General features: G+C 43.5%; 1 long non-coding RNA gene across 1 annotated transcript; it reads right to left on the bottom strand.

The window, feature by feature from the left end:
- On the bottom strand, positions 1–1,634 carry LOC128311957 (uncharacterized). Its single transcript, XR_008290715.1, has 2 exons — positions 1,157–1,634; positions 1–891 (listed from the first exon to the last, which is right to left on the bottom strand). It is a non-coding gene; the product is annotated as an uncharacterized LOC128311957 (long non-coding RNA).
- Between the last annotated feature and the right edge of the window lie 22,083 nt (positions 1,635–23,717).

Genomic DNA, 23,717 nt, shown 5'->3' on the forward strand with positions numbered 1-23,717 from the left:
GAGAGAGAGAGAGAAAGGAAGAAAGAAAGAAAGCACAAGCAGGAGAGGGGCAGAAAGAGAGAGGGAGAGAGAGAAGCCCAAGCAGGCTCCTTACCAGCAGCACAGAGTCCAACGTGGGGCTCGATCCCATGCACCACGAGATCATGACCTGAGCCGAAATCAAGAGTCAGACGCTACGCCAGCTGAGCCACCAGGCACCCCTGTAGTCACATTCTTGGCCTCACATTTAGAAAGTTTTCTAAAGATCTAAATGGCTTCCGTGGGCGGCGAGAAGAAGCCAAGTGACCCTTTCACTGTTTTGCGTTGGAATCTCTTGACTTTGATCATGGAGTTCACTGGGTGCGTCTCCTGTCCTCCACACTTACTCTTCCTCTAACACAGATGACAGCATGGCCAAAACTTCCCCCACCCCATGACAAGGGTCCTCTTTCCTCCAGCTTCCAGTCACTTCTACACACGTTCCTTTAAAGCTTCTTCGGCGCCCTCTACGCTCACTAACAGTGTCCTCAAGGCATCACTGGGTTCCGCCCAAGTTTCAGTGCGAAAGCCAATGCCACGAGTTTTAGGTTTTGTTACAACCACGCCCACTTCCGGGACCTAAACCTTGCTGCTAGGATCACCCAAATTTAATGGCCTGAAACAGCAGCTATTTATTTATTTATTTATTTATTTAAATTTTTGTTTTAATGTTTATTTTTGAGACAGGGAGAGACAGAGCATGAACAGGGGAGGGTCAGAGAGAGAGGGAGACACAGAATCTGAAACAGGCTCCAGGCTCTGAGCTGTCAGCACAGAGCACGACACAGGGCTCAAACTCACGGACCACGAGATCGAGACCTGAGCCGAAGTCGGACGCTCAACCGACTGAGCCACCCAGGCGCCCCACAGCAGCTATTTAAAAAAACAAAAAACAAACAAACAAAAAAAAAAACAAAAAATTTTTTTTGATGCGTATTTATTTTTGAGAGAGAAATAGAGCACAAGCAGGGGAGGCGTGGGGAGAGAGGGAGACCCAGAATCCGAAGCGGGCTCCGGGCTCCGAGCTGTCGGCACGGAGCCCCACGCGGGGCTGGAACCCAAGAACCGTGAGATCGTGACCTAGGCCGAAGTCAGACGCTTAACCGACTGAGCCCCCCAGGCGCCCAGCAGCTGTCACCTTATTATCATCTGTCATGGTCCTGGAGTGAACTGAGCTCAGCAAGCCAGGCAAGCCCGTTCTCACTCCAGGACTCTGTACAGCTGCAATCGTATGCCAGCCGAGGATGAAGTCACCTTCAAGGTTTCCTTCCATCTGGCTGTTGGCTGGGACCTCCGCTGGGACTGTTGGCTGGGACACCTACATGTGGCCTCTCTGGGGCTTTTTGGCCTGCACACAGAGCGTGGCGACCAGCTTCTGAGAGCCAGCACTCCAGGAGGGCCGGGCAGAAACTGCTCTGTCCGACCTAAGAGCCTCGGGGGCCATCTAGCACCTCTTCTGCCGCAGGCCTGCCCAGGTTCAAGGGGAAGGAACGCAGACCCCGCCTCTCAGAGGGAGGAATGCCAGAGTCACATTTCAAGAATAGCCTGTGGATGAGAGAGCCTGTCACAGTGAATCTTGGAAAATGTCACCAGCCGCAGTTTCTCCTTTCTGTAAATTGTCACTTCTTACCTGTGTGTTTTCCTGCCCCTTTCCTTGCTGTTTGGCTGGTATTCTTGTGTATTTTCTAGAACCTACTCCCCCCCCCCCTCCCGTCCGTGTTAGATGTCGGGAACACCCTCGCCAAAGCTGGTATCTCTCTGATAGCTTTGTTGTGACCCTTTTTTGGGGGGGAATAGAAATTCTGAGTTTTGGTACTGTTATATGTACATTTCGATTTATGCATTTCTTGAGGTAAAACTCATATAACGTGTAATTAACCATTTTAATTCCATTTGTACAACTCAGTGCTAATAGTCGATGTATTCACGGTGCTGCTCGGTGACCAGCTCTTGCTCGTTTCAAAACTATAGATGTGCTGTCAGGGCTTCAATTTTTTTTTATTTAGTATTTTTATAGGAAATATGTACACATAGTCCAAAACGCAAAAAAAAAAAAAAAAAAAAAAAAGCCCGAGGAACATTGAGGAAAAAGACCGCCTCCTCTCTTCCCCCCTTGCCCTCCGGCCTCCGGCGACCCTTGCACCGTTACTGGTTTTCTATTTCAGCAAAAACGGCGGTCCTATGCCATGCTGCACCTTGCTTTGTTCTCATAAAATATACCTTGGAATCCATTCTTCCGGCGGCACGTAATGTTCTATTATTACCAAGTCGTCTATTGATAGCACGTTAGCTGACTGCAGTCTGGACTCCCTCAAACGCTCTGCAGTGAGCAACCTTACAAACACGTCATTTTGACGTGTGCAAACATCATGTTAAGATAAACTCCTAGCGGTGGAATTGGACGATGAAAGAGTATATACGATTTGCATTTTGCTCGATGTTGCCAAATTGCCCTCTGCTGGGTTGTACCATTTATTTTCTTACCAGCAATGTGCGAGAAGGTCTCTTGGGAGGAAGGCGGGAATGGTGTCTCTGAAAAAGTGTCCTTTAAACGGGGAGAAAGTCAGGATGAGAGCCTGCAAAGGCCTGTGGGAAGAGCGGTCCACAGACACGGGGAACAGCAAATGCAGGTGCTCCCGCAGGCGGTCTCCTGGTATGTTTAAGGAACAGCAAGGAGGGGCACCTGGGGACTCAGTTGGTTGAATGTTCAACTCTTGATTTCGGCTCAGGTCACGATCTCACACTTTGTGGGTTCGAGCCCTGCATCGGGCTCTGCACGGACAGCATGGCGCCTGCTTGGGATTCTCTTTCTCTCTCCCTCTCTCTCTGCCCCTCCCCTGCTCGTGCTCGCTCTCTCTCTCAAAATAAATGAATAAAACCTAAAAAAAAAAAAAAAAAAAAAGGAACAGCCAAAAGGCCAGTGTGCGGGAAGGAAGGGAGCAAGGCTGTCGATAGGCAGGGCCGGGGACGGGGAAGGGACAGGGGTAGAGACAGGGTGGCTGCACGAGGCAGGTCGTCGTAAAGACGGTGATCTACCTGGAGTGAGAGCCATTGTCGTGGGAAGGTGGGGGCAGAGGAAGTGACGTGACCCGCCCCAGTCACCTAATGTTACCACACCGGTTGCCACGGAGGACAGATTGAGAGAGAGCAGGCGGGAGTGGAAGCACAGAAATGGGGCGACAACCCGGAAGGCTAGCAGGAAGAAGGATCTAGAAGGAAAGATCCACGGGAGCTCAGACCAGGGCAGTGGGAACGGCAGACGTGGTGAAGTACACAGATTCTGGAAGTACTGTGGACGTAGAGTCAGAAGGATTTGCCGATGGGCCGCACACGGAGGATGAGGGAAAGAAAGGGACTACGTTTGGTTCGAAGAGTCTTGGCTTGAACAACTTGGGGGGTGGAATTGCCTTTAGCTGACATGAGGAAGACTGAGAGAAGAGTGATTCGGGGGAAGGGGAGTTCAGTGCTTCGCTTAGTTTATTCCGTACGGAAGGTGACTTTCATCGTCCAAGTGACCATGTCAAATAGGCAATGGCATGTTTGAGTCTGGAGTTCATGGCAGAGGTCCAGATTAGAGAGATTAACTTGGGGATTATCCCTGTACTTCACGGGTGCTAAATTGTCTCTTTATTTATTTATGTTGAGAGAAAGAGAAAGAGAGAGATTGAGCACGAGTAGGGGAGGGGCAGAGAGAGAGGGAGAGAATCTCAAGCAGGCTCTGCACTGTCATCGAAGAGCCCTGACTTGGGGCTCGATCCCACGGACTGGGAGATCATGACCTGAGCTGAAACCGAGAATCAGATGTTCAACTGACTGAGCCACCCAGGCGCCCCGTGTCTTTTTTTTTCCCCCCAAATAAATCTCTTTTTTTATTTTTTAGGTAAATTCTGTGCCCAACGTGGAGCTCGAAATCATGACCGGAGGTCAAGAGTCATATCCTCTTCCACCCGAGCCAGCAGGCGTCCCCACTTATATTTTATTTTTAATATTTAATAATATTTTCTATTATACGTTCTATGTGGATATTATCGGTGTAGAAATTTGAAGGTTTCTTTTCTTTTTTTTATTATTATCCCTTACCCATTATCCCATCCCCCCTCCCACAACCCCTCCCGTAACCCTCAGTTTGTTCTCCATATTTAAGTCTCTTCTGTTTTGTCCCCCTCCCTGTTTTTATGTTATTTTTGTTTCCCTTCCCTTATGTTCATCTGTTCTGTCTCTTAAAGTCCTCATATGAGTGAAGTCATAGATATTTGTCTTTCTCTGACTAATTTCACTTAGCATAATACCCTCCAGTTCCATCCACGTAGTGGCAAATGGCAAGATGTCATTCTTTTTGATTGCCGAGTGATACTCCATTGTGTGTGTGTGTGTGTGTGTGTGTGTGTGTGTACCACATTTTCTTTATCCCTTCATCCATCGATGGACATTTGGGCTCTTTCTATACTTTGGCTATTGTTGATAGTGTTGCTATAAACATTGGGGTGCATGTGTCCCTTCGAAACAGCTCAGCTGTATCCGTGGATAAATGCCTAGTAGTGCAATTGCTGGGTCGTAGGGTAGTTCTCTTTTTAGTTTTTTGAGGAACCTCCATACTGTTTTCCAGAGTGGCCGCACCAGCTTGCATTGCCATGAAGGTTTTTTTTTTTTTCAAGTGTATCTTGTACCCAGTCATCTTAGAAATCTTTCTTAAAGATTTTTTTAAATGTTGATTTATTTTTGAGAGGGGGAGGGGCAGAGCGAGAGGGGGACAGAGGATCCAAAGCGGGCCCTGCACTGACAGCAGAGATCCCGACGTGGGACTGAAACTCACGAACCGCGAGATCATGACCTGAGCTGAAGTCAGATGCTCAACCGGCTGAGCCACCCAGGCGCCCCCTAGAAATATTATTATTTCTGTTAACCGTGGGATTCTGGTGGGTTTCTATGTAGATAAATGGATCCTGTGCAAAAAAAAAAAGACAGTTTTGCCACTTCCTTTCCAATTTTTGTAGCACTCCTCCTTCTCTGATGACACTAGCAAGGGTCTTTCTCCTGAACAGAAAGGTCATTGTAGGTAGCCTTGCCTGGTTCCAGAACTCAATGGGAATGCATAGAAAGGTTTTCTAAGGCATGTTCCACTTGTAGGTTTGGGGGAGATAGTCTTTATCAAGTCATGCCATTCCCTTCTATTTTTGATTTCAAGAACATTTCTATGTTAAATAGATATTGATAAGTACCAAGGGTTTTTCTTTGACACATGTGATTTCGCCCTTAGACTGCTGTTGCCGAGAATTACACCCAAACTTTTTTTTTTTTATCTGAAACCACGTTCGCGTCCCTGCATTTGTTTCAGCTAATATTTTATTTCGATTTGTACTCTCGTGAGCAGAGGTAACATGAACCCATGCTTTCCTTTTCTACATTTCATTCTCATCCAGTTTTGGAATTAAGGTTTTCCTAGCTTCAGGGGCGCCTGGCTGGCTCAGTCCATGGAGCGTATGACTCTTGATCTCAAGGTTGTGAGTTCAAGCCCCACGTTGGGTGTAGAGAGTACTTAAAAATAAAGAAACTTAAAAAGAAGAGATACTCCGTAAGTCAGTCAGAGAAAGACAGACACCATACGTTTTCACACATATGTGGCATTTGAGAAACTTAACAGAAGACCATGGAGGAAGGGAAGGGGAAAAATAGTTTCAAACAGAGAGGGAGGCAAACCATAAGAGACTTAAAAAAATTTTTTTAATGTTTATTTATTTTTGAAAGAGTATGAGAGGGGGAGACACAGAGAGAGAAGAGGACAGAGGATCCGAAGCAGGCTCTGCACGGACACCACAGATCCTGATGTGGGGCTCAAACTCACAAACTGAGAGATCATAACCTGAACCAAAGTTGGATGCTCAGCCAACTGAGCCACCCAGGGGCCCATAAGAAACTCTTAAATACAGAGAACAAACTGAGGGCTGACGGGGGAGGGGAGAAGTGGGGGAAAATGGGTAAATGGGCATTGAGGAGGGCACTTGGGATGAGCACCGTGAGTTGCACGTAAGCAATGAATCAAGGGAATCTACTCTCGAAACCAAGAGCACACTGTACACACTGTATGTTAGCTAACTTGACAATAAAGTATATTTAGAAAAAGAAAATAAATAAAAAAAGAAAAAGATACTCCTCCCGAAAAAAAAAAGATGTTAGAGGCACCTGGCTGGCTCAGTGGGTACAGCACGCAACTCTTGGTCTCAACGTTGTGAGTTCAAGCCCCACATTGGGTGTACAGATTACTTAAAAATAAAATCTTAGGGGTGACTGGGTGGCTCAGTCGATTAAGCATCTGACTTCGGCTCAGGTCGTGATCTCGTGGCATGTGAGTTCGAGCCCCGTGTTGGGCTCTGTGCTGACAGCTCAGAGCCTAGAGCCTGCTTTGGATTCTGTGTCTCCCTCTCTCTCTGCCCCGACCCGCTTGCACTCTGTCTGTCTCTCTGTCTCTCTCAAAATAAATAAACATTAAAAAAAAAATCTTAGGGACACCTGGGTGGCTCAACTGGTTGAGCGTGCAACTTCAGCCCAGCTCATGATCTCGCAGTTTGTAAGTTCGAGCCCCCCATCAGGCTCTGTGCTGAGTGCCTGAGTCTCCCTCTCTGACTGCCCCTCCCCGCCTCACGCTCTGTCTCTCTCTCTCTTTCAAAAATAAATAAGAGTATTTTTTAAAAATATTTTTAAAATTCTTAAAAGCAAAAAAGACTTTACTAACTTCATAAAATCAGTTGAGGATATTTTATTCATTGAATAAATATTCAAAAGATATTAATGGAGAACGAGTACGTGCCAGCTACTGTTCCAAGTGCCGGAATACAAAAGTCCTGTCGCCATGGGATCCATATCCTAGCGAGAGAAGACAGAATAGACAAGATAAATAAGTAAAATATACAGTATGATGGGTGGTGGTAAATGCTAAGGGGAAACATAAAACAGGGAAGAAGGACCTGAGCAGGGTTCAGCTTTGTTTAGGGTGGACAGCCTACACCCAGTGGGAAGACATTTGGTCTTTCCACTTTTTTTGGTTTTCTGGCACCAGGCGTAAATGATAGGGATCGTGTATATTTTGAAAGATTGATGCGACGCTCATAAAACAATCTCAACCTGGGTTTTTTTTTATTGTGGGATAGCTAGGGGCAGTAGGGAGGGGCATTTCTTTTTTTTTTTTTTTTAAGCTTATTTCTTTATTTTGAGAGATAGAGCACTATCAGGAAAGGAGCAGAGAGAGACAGAGAGAGAGAGAGAATCCCAAGCAGGCTCACTAACCCTGAGATCATGACCTGAGCCGAAATCAGGAGTCAGACTGAGGCACCCAGGCGCCCCTGGGTTTATTTTGTTCCGTTTCCTAGCCTCTTGAGTTGAACACATGTGTTTTCTGTCTTATTTTCTGGTAAATGTAACTTTCCCTGTAGTACTATTCTAACTATGTTCCACCCATTTGACATGTGGGGTCTTACTGTTATTCACCTGTGTGCCTTTTGTAATCCACCTTACGGTTTTATTTACTAGTATTTATAAACTTCTATACACACATCCACATTTATATTGAAGTCAACTTGAAATGTATTTGTCCTTTTATTACGCTGTGCTCTGATGTGTTCCATCAAAATGGAACCCGTTAAGGTCTCCTTGTGACCTTGCACATGATTAAGTTTTGTGACCGTTCCCTGTATCTCAATGTGTAGTCTCTGTGTATCAGGTGCAAAATTTTAAGTCCAGCTTCTTGACTGCATTATAATCCCGTTTTTGCTTACTTTTTTGTCTGGCTTCTAGTTGATCTATTTATTTCCAAGACTATATGATAAATTCTCTATTCTAATTGTTGACTTATCTCTTCCTCTCTGTGGTTTTATCAGTAATTGCTGTATATCTTTTGAGCTTATGCTATAAGGGAGATATACACATAATTATATTTTCTTGATTATCTTTCTTTTTGCCATCTCTCTGTTATGAAGTCTTTCGTGTTAATTTCTATCTTATTTAGTATTAAAATTGCTACTGTGGTGTTGCTTTGGTTGATATTTGCCCTAGCGTATATTTCTTTTTCCTGGTTTCCCCCCGACCTGTTTGTTAGGAAATATTACGCCTATTTGGAAAAATGCAAAAAACATAGACATACAACTTAATGACTTATTATAAAGCTTATATACTGGTGTAACAACCGCTCAGGCAAAGAAACAGAACATTTCCGGTATCCCAGAGGCTCAACATTTCTGTTCCCAGTCCCAACCCCATCCATAGGTAAGCGTTATCCTGATTTTTATGGTAATCATTTCCTTACCAGAAGTAAGGTTTTGTCACTTAGGTATATATTCCTAAACACCACAGTTTAAGTTTGCCTTTTTTGAAATGTTATATTAATATGTCTAAAGGTGGGGCACCTGGCTGGCTCAGTTGGAAGAGCCTATGACTCTTGATCTTGGAGGCGTGAGTTTGAGCGCCACGTTGGAGAGATTACTTAAATAAATAAAAACAATAAATATATATATGTATTTAAAAGTAATATTTTTAAATCTGACGTTTCTTGTTTTTTTAGGTTGATTTTTATTTTATTTTTTAATTAAAAATTTTTTAAGTGTATTTTTTTATTTATTTTAGTTTTTTTGACGTTTATTTATTTTTGAGAGAGACAGAGTGCAAATGGGGGGAGGGGCAGAGAGAGAGAGAGAGAGGGAGAGAGAGAGAATCCCAAGCAGGCTCCACACTGTCAGTGCAGAGCCCGATTGGGGGTTTGAACCCATGAACTGTGAGATCATGACCTGAGCCAAAGTCAGACGCTTGATGGACTGAGCGACCCAGGAGCCCCAGGTCTTCGATTCTTGATCTCAGGTCAGGACTTGATGTCAGGGTCCCGAGTTCAAGCCCCACATTCGGCTCCATGCTGGGTGTGGAGCCTACTAAAAAAAAAAAAAAAGAAAAAAGTGAGTATAGTCAGAATTGCTGTATTACCTGTGATTCATTTATTTTCATTGCTATATATATTTCATTGTTTTAAAAAAAATTTTTTAACATTTATTTATTTTTGAGACAGAGAGAGACAGAGCATGAATGGGGGAGGGTCAGAGAGAGGGAGACACAGAATCTGAAACAGGCTCCAGGCTCTGAGCTGTCAGCACAGAGCCCGATGCAGGGCTCGAACTCACGGACCACAAGATCACGACCTGAGCCGAAGTCGGCCGCCCAACCGACTGAGCCACCCAGGTGCCCCTATATTTCATTGTTTAAGTATACCAAAAGATTTTTTTATCCCTTTAACTGCTGAGGGACACTTGGATTGTTACCAGTTTGGGACTATTAAAGATAATGTGGCCGTAAACATTCTTGAATATTTGATGTTGGATTTGGGATTTTTGTCAAATGCATTTTCTGCATCTATTGAAGTGCTAATACAGTTAAAGAAATTTTTAGGCTAGGGGCACCTGGTGGCTCGGTTGTTTGAGCATCTGACTTTGGCTCAGGTCATGATCTCGTGGTTTGTGAGTTTGAGCCCCACATCAGGCTCTGTGCAGTCAGTGCAGAGCCCGCTTTCGATCCCCCTCTTTCTCTGCCCCTCTCCCCACCTCAAAATACATAAACATTAAAAAAATAAAATAAAAAAATTTTAGGCTAATACGGTGAATTGATACCAAGAAATTTTTTAAATAAGTGTATTTATTTTGAGAGACACAGAGACAGCACGAGTAGGGGAGGGACAGAGAGAGAGAGGGAGAGACAAAATCCCAAGCAGCCTCCGTACTGCCAGCTTGGAGCCCGACGCGGGGCTCAATCTCACGGAACCAGGAGATCATGACCTGAGCCGACACCAAGAGTTGGTCACTTAACTGACAGAGCCCTGATACCAATATGTTTTTAAAAGTTAAACAAACCTTGCCATCCTGGGAGAAATCCCACTAGGATATCATGTGTTTTTTCTTTTTATATATTGTTTGATTCAATTTGCTAAAATTTTGTCAAGAATGTTTGCATCTATCTATCTCTACCATTTGTGTCATAAGAGATATTGGTTTAGTTTTCTTGTAGTGTCTTTTTCTGGTTTCAGTAGCTTCCCCACCCACTTTTTCTCTGCACCAGAGATGCCAATTTTCAAATCACTACATTGCATAACGCAATGATTCAGCATTATAACCTAGGATGCCATTTCTACATCTGTATCGTTTCCCTTTTTGATGTCTTCTGGTGGAGTTTCTCAATCTGATTTTCTAATTCCTTCTTTGTATGCATTTTCCTATTGAACCCTCTATCTCCAATTCGTTTTTGGTAGTTTTTTTTTTTTTTTTTTTTTTTAAGATAACCGTGGGAACACCTTGTGGCTCAGTCGGTGGAGCATCTGACCCTTGATCTCAAATCTTGATCTCAAGGTCATGAGTTCAAGCCTTCCATTGGGTGTGGAGCCTACTTAATAATAATAATAATAATAATAATAATAACTGCTTATTTCAGTACCTGTTACCAATAGCCTATCTCTTTGAAGATATTTATTATGCTTATTAGAAGTTTCTGTTGGATCTACTCCATTAACTCTGCTTCCTCAGATATAAGCTTTTCAGTTTATTGTCTCTGATTTATAGTATGGGTGTTTTGCTCCTTAGATGTGTAGTTATTTTCTCATGAGCTCAGATTCCCCTGGGGGTCATAATGTGTAGTGAGCAAGACTAGAGGTCCGGCCCCAGTTTGAGTCCTCCTGGTGAAGCATGTGTGTGTGTGTGTGTGTGTGTGTGTGTGCGCGCATGTTGGGGAGGCTGTCAGAGTTTAGGGTTGGTGGCATTAAATTATAGGCCTCATAAGCCCCCATTGGCTTTCCCTACATATCACTGTGCCTTTCAGGAAACCTTCTGGTACCTCATTTTTTAATGTTTATTTATTTTATTTGAGAGAGAGAGAAGAGGAGAGAGAGTGTGCATGCACCCATGAGTTGGGGAGGGGCAGAGAGAAGATGAGAGGATCCCAAGCAGACTCCACACTCAGGACAGAGCTAGACCTGGGGCTCGATCCCATGGCCGTGAGATCATGACCTGAGCTGATATCAGGAGTCAGAAGCTTAACTGACTGAGCCCCCCAGGCGCCCCTTCTTGTACCTCTTTTGAACAGTTTGTTGTTGTTGTTGTTGTTAAGTAGGCTCCAAGCCCTGCAGGGGGCTTGAACTCATGACCGAGAGATTAAGAGTCTCATGCTTTGCCAACTGAGCCAGCCAGGTGCCCCAGTGAGCAGTTCTTTTCTAGGGGCCTCTTCACATGGATGCAATCGCCCGTTCCTTGGGGAATAGAGGAGGAGCAGGGAACAGTTGGGATGTGGCCGTCCTCCAACATGAGCTGTCTGCTCTTCCCCACAGTTAGGCATTTATATCTCCCCAAACTGCTCCTGCACCCCAAGCAGAACCAGCAGAGACGACATGGGGAGGGGGAGGACTACAACAGCCCTTCCCAGATTCCCCTCTACTCAGACTGACACCCCGATCTGCTCCGTGCTGCCATTACCTCCCCTCCTAGAGCCTAATCACCTTCTGTCGCCTCTTGGATTTCTCCGTTTTTATATAGTTTCTCAGGCTCATCTGCCTCCCTCTCTACTCTGGCCTCTCCATGGCGGGGTTCAGTGGTGTACCTGCCAGCCGCATCCCATCACCCAAGAACCCTTGTGGTGGATACTCTTATTCATGTCTTTCTCCAGATTGGAATGGAAACTCAGATGGGTTACATTATTTGCCGGGAACCACGTGACTGCTAAGTGGACATCTGAGGCTCATCGGTTTCTGTCTGCCCACAAAGGCTATAACACACTCTTTGGAGTAGTGTGTCCCCAAAGATAAAGAAATATGGGCAAGAGCTTTGCTTCAGCCGTTTCCAAACCCCGTGGGATCCTGGGATGGATAAAGGAACAAACGGGGGTGGTGGTGCCGATTTCCAGGAGACTGTCCCCTCTAAATCGCCCGTCCTTTCGTCTCATGTATCACTTTTTATGGAGGTTTAAATTATTTATACTGTTCTGTTGAAAGCTAAGCACGTTGGAGGAATTGCCACACATTGGAAGGCAGAAAGTGGGCAGCCAGACTGGATGGGGATTTCAAAACAGAGCAAAACATGGTGTCTCCCACCCTGGTGCCTTGACGCCTTGAAGTTCTCTTGGTGCAGGCTCTGTGTGTGCGTGTGTGTGTGTGTGTGTGTGTGTGTGTTTGAGAGAGGGAAAGTGAGAGCGAGAGAGGAGAGACACGGTTGATTGTCATAACTGGGTTTGTAGCCTTTGGAGATTTATTTCTATACCTTTGAGTTTCTTTGTGAAATGAGTGTGTTAACCTGTCAACATGACATTGTTGGAAGGAAATTGCTGATGTAATGAATTTTTTTTCCAAAGAGCAAAAAAAAAAAAAAAAAATTGAACTCTTATAAAGAAAAGCACATTTATAAATAAATTTAATTTCTACCCAAAACCACAGAGTCAGCTGTTTATATAAATATTATAGATCTAAATGCTTAGCTTCCGCGGAGGCTCCTTGTCTTAGAAGGCTGTGCTTTATTGTCCTTTCAAACCACAACGTACTGGGGCCATCAGTGATGTGAAAACAGTTTTCTTTTCCAGTTGATTTCTTCAGGATGATTGAAAAATACTCTGGCAGCCAACGGGGCCCCAACCTCAGTTCTCTCCATGCTCCTACTTGGTGCCCATAGAGGAGAACATTTAATTTAGAGCATTGCAGACCATCCTATGATGACCATGCATCTTAAAACTTTGTGCATATTCATTTAAATGTCCAAAGGTGCGGCGGGGGTGGATAAAATGAATCAAGTTGGTGGACTGAGGGACTATCAGTCATGCACTGATTGATGAGTATTACAGGCTCAGAGTATAAACTAGAAGGTTTAGTGAGTACTAAGAGTCTGAACTGAAGGTCCTGTTCCTACAGAGGAAAAAATGCGGGCTCATTTGTAGCTTAGGATTCAATTCAACCCCCAAATCCCAAGTCTCCCATTCGTTGATTTGCTTGGGAACTCAAAGAGTCAGGAAGGTAGCAAGTGAGGGGAATAAAAGTCAAGGTCTTAGTTCTTACTCACTTTCCTTTTGAGAAAATTGAAGACCGAGTCCCAGTTGAAGGGGAAGACAAGGAAACAAACCTTTTAAAAAGATAAGTGGCTTCTGTTTCTCTGATTGCCCAGCGTGGACTGAGCCTGAAGTTACTGCCAAGTAACCTCTTCAGCCGTAAACTAAATGTATCTGTCCTCTTGTCTCTTTTCACAGAGTGTATCTTCCCGCTGAAGTGCACACATTCTTGGCCGTGGTGCAGGTATGACCTAATTTCGATGTCAAGCGTGTGGGAGAGTAAACTTTCACAGCAGTGCTTCTAAAGCAGAGATGTTTGCAGCATGGAGACCTGAACTTGGTTGGATCCAACACTTAGATGACTACCTTGCTACGGACAGAATCCCAGTTCTTTGTCTTCCGCTTTCTTAGTTAATACTTAGTCCATTTCTGTTTGTGGGTGCGTGCGGGTGCGTGCGTGTGCGTGTGCGTGTGTGTGTCAAAGGGGCGTGCTGTGCTGAACGGCATGGGGTGTGGAGCCAGACGTTGACGGATTTGCATCCTGACTCCACCACCTTGAATTAAATGAGTTGGTGTGAGTTTCCTGTGGCTTCAGTAACAATCAATCAGGTGATTTACAACGACAGAGTTTTATTCTCTCACATTTCTAGAGGCCAGAGGTCCAGAATCAGTATCATGGGCTGAAAAATCTAAGGGTTGACCAGGCTGTGCTCCTTCCAGAGGCTCTAAGGGAAAATTTGTTCCTTGCTTCTTCTAGCTTCTGGAGGCTGCTGGTGTCCCTCGCTGGGCTTGTGGGTGTATCCCCTCCAGGCTCTGCCTCCACGATCACACTGCTGTCGGCGCGTCTGTGTGTGCAGTCGTATCTCTCTCTGCCTTCCTCTTATAAGGATACATATGATTGCCTTTAGGGTCCCGCTTGATAATTCAGGATAATCTCTGCATCTTAAAATCCTTAACACATCTACAAAGACCTTGTTTCCTTATAAGGTAACGTTGACAGGTTCCAGGGATTAGGACCCAGCATTGTTGGGTGAACAATATGAACAGTATGCGAACGACAGGAGTGGTTTATTTCATAGGGTTGTTTCGAAGATTAGGTGAGACGATGAATATGGAATGTTTCATGTAGTCCTTAGGTTAGAGACCATGCTCAATAAATATCGGCTGCTGTCATCACTATCCCTACCAACATCAGCACCATCATCTGTTTAAATTCTTCCTCTTTCTTGGAGAGGATGAAAAAAAACAATCCATGCTAAGATAGTTGAACCTAGACTTACTTTAGAATTCATCTGCTCTAATCGATCAAAAACCAAAGTCTAGAGGCATTGACTTGCCCATGATACCACAGCCAGAATGAAGCAGATTTATTTCACTGTAGCGTTTTAGCTGCTATGACTCTGTAATGTGTAGACAGGAACCAGAGCAAAGGCATGATGGGGGATCATTCAGGGAGAGAGAAGGAGAGAGAGAATAAAGATTCAATGAGGTCATTTCTTGACTTGATGAGACCATGGCTTTATTATCATTGTTGTTGTCAATCAAATTATTTAAAAAAATTTTTTTTAAGTTTATTCATTTATTTTGAGAGAGAGAACGAGAGAGAGAGCAAGCAAGTTGGGGAGGGGCAGAGAGAGAGGGAGAGAGCGAGAATCCCAGGCAGGCTCCGCATTGTCATTGCAGAGCCCATGGGGGGCTCAAACTCAGGAACCATGAGATCATGACCTGAGCTGAAGTCAGATGCTTAGGTGACTGAGCCAGCCACACCCCCCAAAGGTCAGTATATTAGTAACATGATGGCGCCCCAGGCATCGTGCTTTACACTTACATCTCCTCTGGTTCTCACAACGTGAAGAGTGAATAAGGCATTATCTTCATTCCCATTTTAGAGATGAGAAAACCAAGGGTTATGTGCTCAAGGGCACAGAGCAAATGACAGAATTAGAATCCAAACAGCCGGACTGAAAAGACCACGTGCCCTCAACCCTTCTCTACTCCCTCTTCCCAGGAGATGCGTTTTCAGCATGAATTAGATATTCATGTCAGGTGGTTATGCTATATGCGAGGGTAAGAAAATGCAATTTCCTAGAGACACTGTCCGAGAGCTGGAGCCTTGGAGAGGGCTATGTCTTCAGGGGAGTCTCCTTGGACTGGGGATTCAGGAAAGGTGGAGACGGTGGGGTCATTTGAGATATCCTACCTCTACTGAGCACTGTTGAGCTGTGGGCATTGTGCTCCCAGCTCTCCATTTTGCCCAGACCGTCCCTATTGTCGTGTCCCAGGCATCCCTCCTGTGGGCTGGACTCCCTGGAGCCGCAGGAAGCCCATTTCAAGCACCGTCTTCTGCCCATGTGCCGGGGCCATCTGTCACTGGCACAGCAATGCCCAGAAACGACGATTTGGTTTCTTTAATCATGGCTTTAAGACCAAAGTTAATTGACACAAGGTTGTCCCTAATTAGTAAAAAATGCCTGTTACAGAAGCACGATGCGTGCATCAGCTGCAATTCAGAGGAGGGGAATCTATGCAGAGTATTCTTATCTGGCTGAAATGGTAGATTGCCCAGTCATGACCGGGGCAAACAGCCAGACATGCTGATTACAGCTGACTGTGTTCGCAAAGAGCCAGCAGCTGATTAAAACAAAACCTTGCGCTAATCGTGGGGAAGTAAGGGAACACACCAAATTAAAATTTCCCATTCTCTTAGTCTTTGCAAAAATATCAGTGTTTGGTTCTTGATTCATTACTTCCGCATGGATTGTTTGGTATTTACTATGGGGTCCTCAGGGCCGGGGTGATCTTGGCAATTGTGGTAACTTACACTGTGATGTATACATTCCTTGTAAACGGACTCATTTCATTGTAATTGAACATTGGAGGGAAAGGAAAAAAAAATGACCCCAATGGATTTTTCTCTTGCCTTTAGGAACTTCAGAAAATGTGCTCCCCAGGCAAAGACTTTTTTTTCCCTCTTTCTTCTTGTCTAGAAGACTAGAAACTTATTTTCAAAGGTGTAAGCTTTGTCCTACTCAATGTATTTTTGAAATTACTTTTCTAGAATTGTGTTTGTATCCTGCAGCATGATTTTGACTATTCCAGACAGTATCAGAATTCACTTTTTGTATTCATTTGGCTTTTAGAGATAGGCAAAATCCTTTGGATCCAAATGTTGTCAGGTGGCTACGTTTTCTGAGATCTTACACATGACTTTTACATTTAAAAAAAAATTTTTTTTTAATCTTTATTTATTTTTGAGAGAGCGACAGAGCATGAGCCGGGGAGGGGCAGAGAGAGAGGGAGACACGGAACCTGAAGCAGGCTCCAGGCTCTGAGCTGTCAGCACAGAGCCTGATGCGGGGCTCTAACTCGTAAACTGCGAGATCATGACCTGAGCCAAAGTCAGACACTTAACCGACTGAGCCACCCAGGCGCCCCTGTATTGTTGTTATTTAATACAGGGTTTAATACATCTGTACACCCATACTTATGCCAAATAGATATTAATTAATATTTACAAGGACTTTGTATTAAAAACACAGATATTTTCTAGCTTCAACACAGTAGCCTCCTAAGTCTAAACATATAAGCAGTTCTATTTTTAAATGTGCAACATGATCCAAGACTTAAGTACCTGTGTTACCTGACCTTGGTTAAAATGAACGGAAGATAATTCTCTTCATGGGCTTGGATCGTCCTACAGAGGACTGCGGTCTTAATTCTCCCAGAGGTAAAAGCGGGCTCTTCCTGCATTTTCATCAGTGCAAGTGGCTGCACGTGGCAGTTTTGAACAAATATGGACTCTGAGTCAGGAAGGCCAACTGTTTGGCCAAGACGCAGTGACCTTTCACAGTACAGGCTGTTCGACCAGCGCATCTTAAAACCAGGTCAGAGAGAGGATTATGGCTTATGGCCTCCCGCCCACTCGGCCCCTCTTGCTCGCCCAGCTGCCGCGGGGGAGTCCTGGCCCCTCGGATCCAGCTGCTGACCCAGCCCGCAGAGGATTACTGGTGGGGTCGCAGTTGGGATGCCTTTGGACAAACGCCATTTTTAAACGCTGAAATAGTTTCTTTTCTTTTTTTAAGTTTATTTATTTATATTGACGGGGGGAGGGGCAGTGAGAGAAGGAGAGAGACAGAGAATCCCAAGCAGGCTCCGCACTGTCAGCATGGAGCCGGATGCAGGGCTTGAACTCACGAACCATGAGATCGTGACCTGAGCCGAAGTCAGATGTTTAACCGACTGAACCACCCAGGTACCCCGATGGTGAAATATCTTCTTTTAAAAAGAATTTTTTTTAAATGTTTACCTATTTTTGAGAGAGGCAGAGACAGGGTATGAGCAGAGAGAGAGGGAGACACAGAATCCAAAGCAGGCTCCAGGCTCTGAGCTGTCAGCACAGAGCCCGATGCGGGGCCCAAACTCACAGACTGTGAGATCATGACCTGAGCCCAAGTCAGACGCTTAACCGACTGAGCCACCCAGGCGCCCCACCAATTCCTCTATTAAACCTCCTGCGTTTGGGGCGCCTGGGTGGCTCAGACGGTTGGGCGTGTGACTGTTGGCTTCAGCTCAGGTCATGATCTTGCAGTTCGTGGGTTCAAGCCCTGCTGCCAGTGTAGAGCCTGCTTGGGATTCTCTCTCCCTCTCCCTCTGCCCCTCTCGTTCTCTCTCTCCTCCCCTCTCTCTCAAAATAAATAAATAAACTAAAAAAAAAAAAATCTCCCGTGGTTGTCACGGCTACCATGGTTTATATTTTCTAACTGGGCCGTGACTGCTGCAGATGCGTGGTTCAATGTAGGTCCGGACCATTGACTTTAGTTGCCGCATAGCATTCCATCGTATGACTATATCACAATTTATTCATCCATCCTCTTGTTGATGGGCGTTTCGATTTTTCCCTGTGGCAAACAACATTGCAAAGTCCACATCCTTGGACCTGTTTCCTTACCTACCTGTGCAAGACTTTCCCTAAAGTATCTACTGGAAAAAGAATTGGTGGGTTACGGGACTGTGCTCATCTACTGTTTGCCTGGCTGCTAACAGATTTTCCAAAATAGCCGTCCCGTTGCCTTCCCTTCCATTACTTGGTATTGTTACATTTTCCATGTCTGGCAATTTGCTGGATTTGGCGTGGTGTCTCATTTCCGTGATTTAAGCGTCTTTCCATTCTTCTGTGAATTGCCTACTCATGTCCCTTTGCACGTTGTTTTTCTGTTAGGTTGTTTCTATTTTTCATATTGGTTTATATTATTGTAAATCGATTGGATTTCTTTTATATTCTGACCGCTTTGCAGGTTATAGTTGGTGCAAACATATTTGTCCAATCTATGGTTTGTTGTTTCCTTTGTTTTATGGTATCTTTTGTTGTATATAAGTGTTTTGTTTTTTAAAATTATAGCCAAATTAATCTGTCTTTTTTGTTTAGTGTTTGTTTTGTGTTTAAAATATTTTCCCTTATTGGGGGCGTCTGGGTGGCTCAGCTGGTGGAGCGTGTAACTCTTGATCTCAGGGTCATGAGTTTGAGCCCTACATTGGGTATAGAGTTTATTTCAGATAAATAAGTAAAGATTCTTTTTTAATTAAAAATTTTTTTTCCGTGTTTATTTACTTTTGAGAGATAGAGAGAGAACAAACAGGGGAGGGGCATGGAGAGAGAGACACACACAGAATCCGAAGCAGGCTCCAGGCTCTGAGCTGTCAGCACAGAGCCTGACACAGGCCTGAAACTCATGAGCCATGAGATCATGACCCGAGACAAAGTCGGACGCTTAACCAACGGAGCCACCCAGGTACCCCTGAAGTTTTTGTTTTTCTTTTTGTTTTGTTTTTAAGTAGGCTCCACACCCAATGTGGGACTTGAATTCATGACCCTGAGATTACAAGTCGCATGCTTTACAGACTGAGCCAGCCAGGCGCCCTATAAATAAAACAGATTTTTTAAAAAAGGAATATTCTTTTTTTTTAATGTTTATTTGTTTATTTTGCATGCGAGAGTACACATGAACAGGGGTGGGGCAAAGAGAGAAAGAAGGAGAGAGAGAATCCCAAGCAGGCTTCATGCTGATAGCATGGAGCTAGACGCAGGGCTTGGTCTCACAAACCATGAGATCATGACCTGAGCTGAAATTAAGAGTCCTACACTTAACTGACTAGCATGGACTCTTGATTTTGGTCCAGGTCATGATCTCACAGTTGGTGATTCGAGCCCCGCATTGGGCTCTGCGCTGACAGCTTAGAGCCCGGAGCCTGCTTCGGATTCTGTGTCTCCCTCTCTGTCTGCCCCTCCCCTCCCTCACTCTGTCTCTCTAGCTCTCTCAAAAATAAATAAACATTAAAAAATTTTTTTCCTTCATTCATCATCATAAAATATTTTATATTTCCTACTGAAATATTTAAAGCTTTGTTTTTCTGATTCACGCTTGCATTCCACCTGAAATTTATTTTTTATATGGTGTGATATAAGCATCACATTTTTCACTGTATAGGTAAATGATTATTCCAGCATCATTTATTATCATGTATAGTTTACCATTCTCCCGCTGATTTGTAATGCCAATGCTGTCACATGTTGTATTGCCATATGCATGTGGTCTGGACTTTATTCTGTTCCATTTCTGGACTTGTATATTCTTATGCCAGTGCAACAGAATTCTAATTAGGATGATGCTACAGAAAATCTTCTAATTTATGGGCAAGTCCCCACATCTCGTTCTTAAAAATTGCCGTGGATAATCTTGTCTTCGTTCTAGCATATGAATTTTTTAAATGGGCACGAAATAGATTTATTATTTGAATTTTATCATCACCTTGTCAAATTCCATGAAAAATCCTGTTGGAGCATTCACTGAAATTACATTAAGTTTACAGATTAAACTTGGAGAGGATTGACAATCTGATAATATTTTTTCCTGTCCAAATGTAGGACTATCTCCCTCTATTTTTAGTGACTGGATGAATTTTTATTTTTTTATTTTGGTGTATTTAATTTTATTTTAATTCCAGTATAATAAACGTACCCTGTTACATTTCACTTCAGGTATATGGTGTAGTGATTCAGCGATCCTATACATTGCTCAGTTCTCATCACAAGAAGTGTACTCTTAATCCCATTCACCCATTTCACCCATCTCCCCACCCACCTCACCTCTGCTGGTCATCGATTTGTTCTCTGTAGTTAAGAGTTCCTCCCTTCCTTCCTTCCTTCTTCCTCCCTTCTTATTTATTTGAGAGAGAGAGAGAGAGAGAGAGAGAGAGAGAGAACGAGGGTCAGAGAGAGAGGGAGAGAGAAAGAATCCCAAGCAGGCTCTGCACTGTCTGTATGGAGCCTAACTTGGGGCTCGAACCTACGAACCATGAGATCATGACCTGAGCCGAAATCAAGAGTCAGATGCTGAGCCAACCCTGCCCTCTTTCTTTTTTTAAAAAAGTAAACTCTACCCCTAACATAGGGCTTGAACTCATGACTCTGAGATCAAGAGTTGCATACTATACCACCTGAGCCATCCAGGTGCCCCTGTTTGTTTTGTTTCTTAAATTCTACATATGAGTAAAATTGTATGGTATTTGTCTTTCTCTGACTGACTTATTTCACTTAACATTATACTCTCTAGCTGCATCCATATTGTTGTAAATGCCTAGATTTCATTCTTTTTTACGGCTGAGTAATATTCCATTGTGTGTGTGTGTGTGTGTGTACATACATTTTATTTATTCATTCATCAGCTGATGAACACTTGGGCTGCTGTTTTAGATTTGGCTGTTATAAATAGCACTGTAATAAACAAAGGGGTATATGTATCCTTTTGAATTAGTGTTTTTGTATTCTTTGAGTAAATACCCAGCAGTAAAAATCCAGTACTGGATCATATGGTAATTCTATTTTTAATTTTTGGGGAAACTCCATACTGTCTTCCACGGTGGCTGCACCAGTTTGCGTTCCTACCAACAGTGCATGGGGATTCCTTTTTCTCTACATCCTCGCCAACACTTTTTGCTTCTTGTGTTTTTGATTTTAGCCATTCTGACAGGTGTGAGGTAATATCTAATTGTGGTGTTGATTTGTATTTCCCTGATGATGAATGATGTTGAGCATCTTTTCATGTGTCTGTTGGCTATCTTTATGTCTTTTTTTAAAAAAGATTTTACTTTTTTATTAAAAAAATTTTTTAGGGGCGCCTGGGTGGCTCAATCAGTTAAGCGGCCGACTCCGGCTCGGGTCATGATCTCACAGTCTGTGAGTTCAAGCCCCGCGTCAGGCTCTGTGCTGACAGCTCAGAGCCTGGAGCCTGTTTCAGATTCTGTGTCTCCCTCTCTCTGACCCTCCCCCATTCATGCTCTGTCTCTCTCTGTCTCAAAAATAAATAAACGTTAAAAAAAATTAAAAAAAATTTTTTTAACATTTATTTTTGAGAGAGACAGACAGAGCATGAATGGGGGAGGGGCAGAGAGAGAGGGAGACACAGAAGCCAAAGCAGGTTCTAGGCTCTGAACTATCAGCACAAAGCCCGACATAGGGCTTGAACCTGCCAACCGCAAGATCATGACCTAAGCCGAAGTCAGAAGCTTAACCAACTAAGCCACCCAGGTGCCCCCCAAGAGATTTTATTTTTAAGTAATCTCTATACCCAAGGTGGGGCTTGAACTCACAAACCCCAGATCAAGAGTTGCAAGTTCCATCAACTGAGCCAGCTGGTGCCCCTGTATGTCCTTTGGAGAAATGTCTGTTCATTTGTTTTGCCCACTTTTTAATTGGATTATTTGGCTCTTTGGTATTGAGTTGTATAAAATCTTTATATATTTTGGATACTGACCCTTTATCAGATATGCCGTTTGCAAATATCTTTCCCATTCAATAGGCTGTCTTTTAGTTTTGTTGATTGCTTTGCTGTGCAGAAGTTTTTTATTTTGATGTAGTTCCAATAGTTTATTTTTACTTTTGTTTCCCTTGCCTTATAAGACAGTTCCAGAAAAATGTTGCCATGATACTTAGGTATCCTTTAATGTGTTTCACCAATACGTCTGTATAATTTTTTTTCCATATGGGTCTTGCTTATCTTTTGTCAACTTAACCTTACATATTTAATAGTTTTACTGTTATATTTAATGGGATCTTTTGAAATCACATTTTCTAATTGGCTATTCCTAATGAAACGGAACACTTTGTCTTTTTGTATGTTGATCTTTTTAATTTTTTTTAATTTTTTTAATGTTTATTTATTTCTGAGACAGAGAGAGACATGGCATGAACGGGGGAGGGTCAGAGAGAGGGAGACACAGAATCTGAAGCAGGCTCCAGGCTCTGAGCTGTCAGCACAGAGCCCGACGCGGGGCTTGAATCCCTGGACCATGAGATGATGACCTGAGCTGAAGTCAGACGCCTACCGACTGAGCCACCCAGGCGCCCCTGTATGTTGACCTTGTATCCAGAAACCTTATTTATAGTTGTAGTAGTGGGGTATATGCATCACATTAATATTTTTTAAGTTTAATTAATTAAATAAATTAATTAATTAAATTTTTTGAGTGAGAGAGAGCATGAGCAGGGGAAGGGCAGAGAGAGAGAGAGAGAGAGAGAGAGAGAGAATCCCAAGCAGCCTCCACACTGTCAGCCTGAAGACCGATGTGGGGCCTGAACCTGTGAAACGTGAGATCACGACTGGAGTAGAAATCAAGAATCAGATGCTGAACCAACTGAGTCATCCAGGACTCAGGCTTCCTTCCTTCCTTTTTCTCTTTCTTTCTTTCATTCATTCTTTTCTTCTTTCTTTTCTTTCTTCCTTCCTTCATTTTCCTTCTCTTTTCTTTTCTTTTTTTAAGGCAAACTCTAGCCCTAACACAGAGCTTGAACTCACAACCCCAAAATCAAGAGTTGCATACTCTACTGACTGAGCCACCCAGGCTCCCCATTAATAGATCTTTTGATGTTGTTCTTTTTGCATTCTAGGGATAGCCCAATGGGGCCATGGCTAAGTTCAATTTTCTAGAACTTGACAGTTTCTAAAAGGTACTTTTGTACAAAATCTGTAATCTGAGAAATTGAATGGCTCTGCAGAGTGACTTCATCTATCAAAGGAGAAAAAGGCTGATGCAGCGCCGGCTGTTTTGGCCTTGAAACCTAGAACAGCCTTACCTGCCTCTATTGACCCTTCTCAGTGTGTTTTACTTAATTGCAGTGCTGATGGCCACCACATTCCCTTCACCAGGTTTTAGATTCTTTTTAGATTGAGCTCCATTGAGAGCTCAGACAACATTAACTACCGTCCAGGTATTTGTAACTCTCCATGGTACTTATCATAGTACTTACGCAAAGAGCTCCAAACAAGGAAAAAGTTGATGTCTGCTGATGAACTGATGAACTTCTGTTCATTAGCCCATTGGAATTTCATTTTTCTTCTGGCTTTCAGGAAGCTAAGAGCTGAGTTTTGTGCTCAGCGGTGGCACATTCCCTGACTCTGCTTTTTAATATTACTTTTCTTTCTATGCACCCGGCTTATTCATACAGGCTTTTATTGTTGTTGTAGTTTTTTTAATTATTAACTTTACTCCTATGTTAATGTTATAAAGATTTATTGCTTTTATACTTCCAGGGAAGTTATGTCAAATCCTTTTGCAGGTAGGTGGAGCTGAAATTCTAAATAAAATGAGAAACATTCAAT

This window comes from Acinonyx jubatus, chromosome C1 (assembly GCF_027475565.1).
Source record: "Acinonyx jubatus isolate Ajub_Pintada_27869175 chromosome C1, VMU_Ajub_asm_v1.0, whole genome shotgun sequence".
Taxonomy (NCBI): domain Eukaryota; kingdom Metazoa; phylum Chordata; class Mammalia; order Carnivora; family Felidae; genus Acinonyx; species Acinonyx jubatus.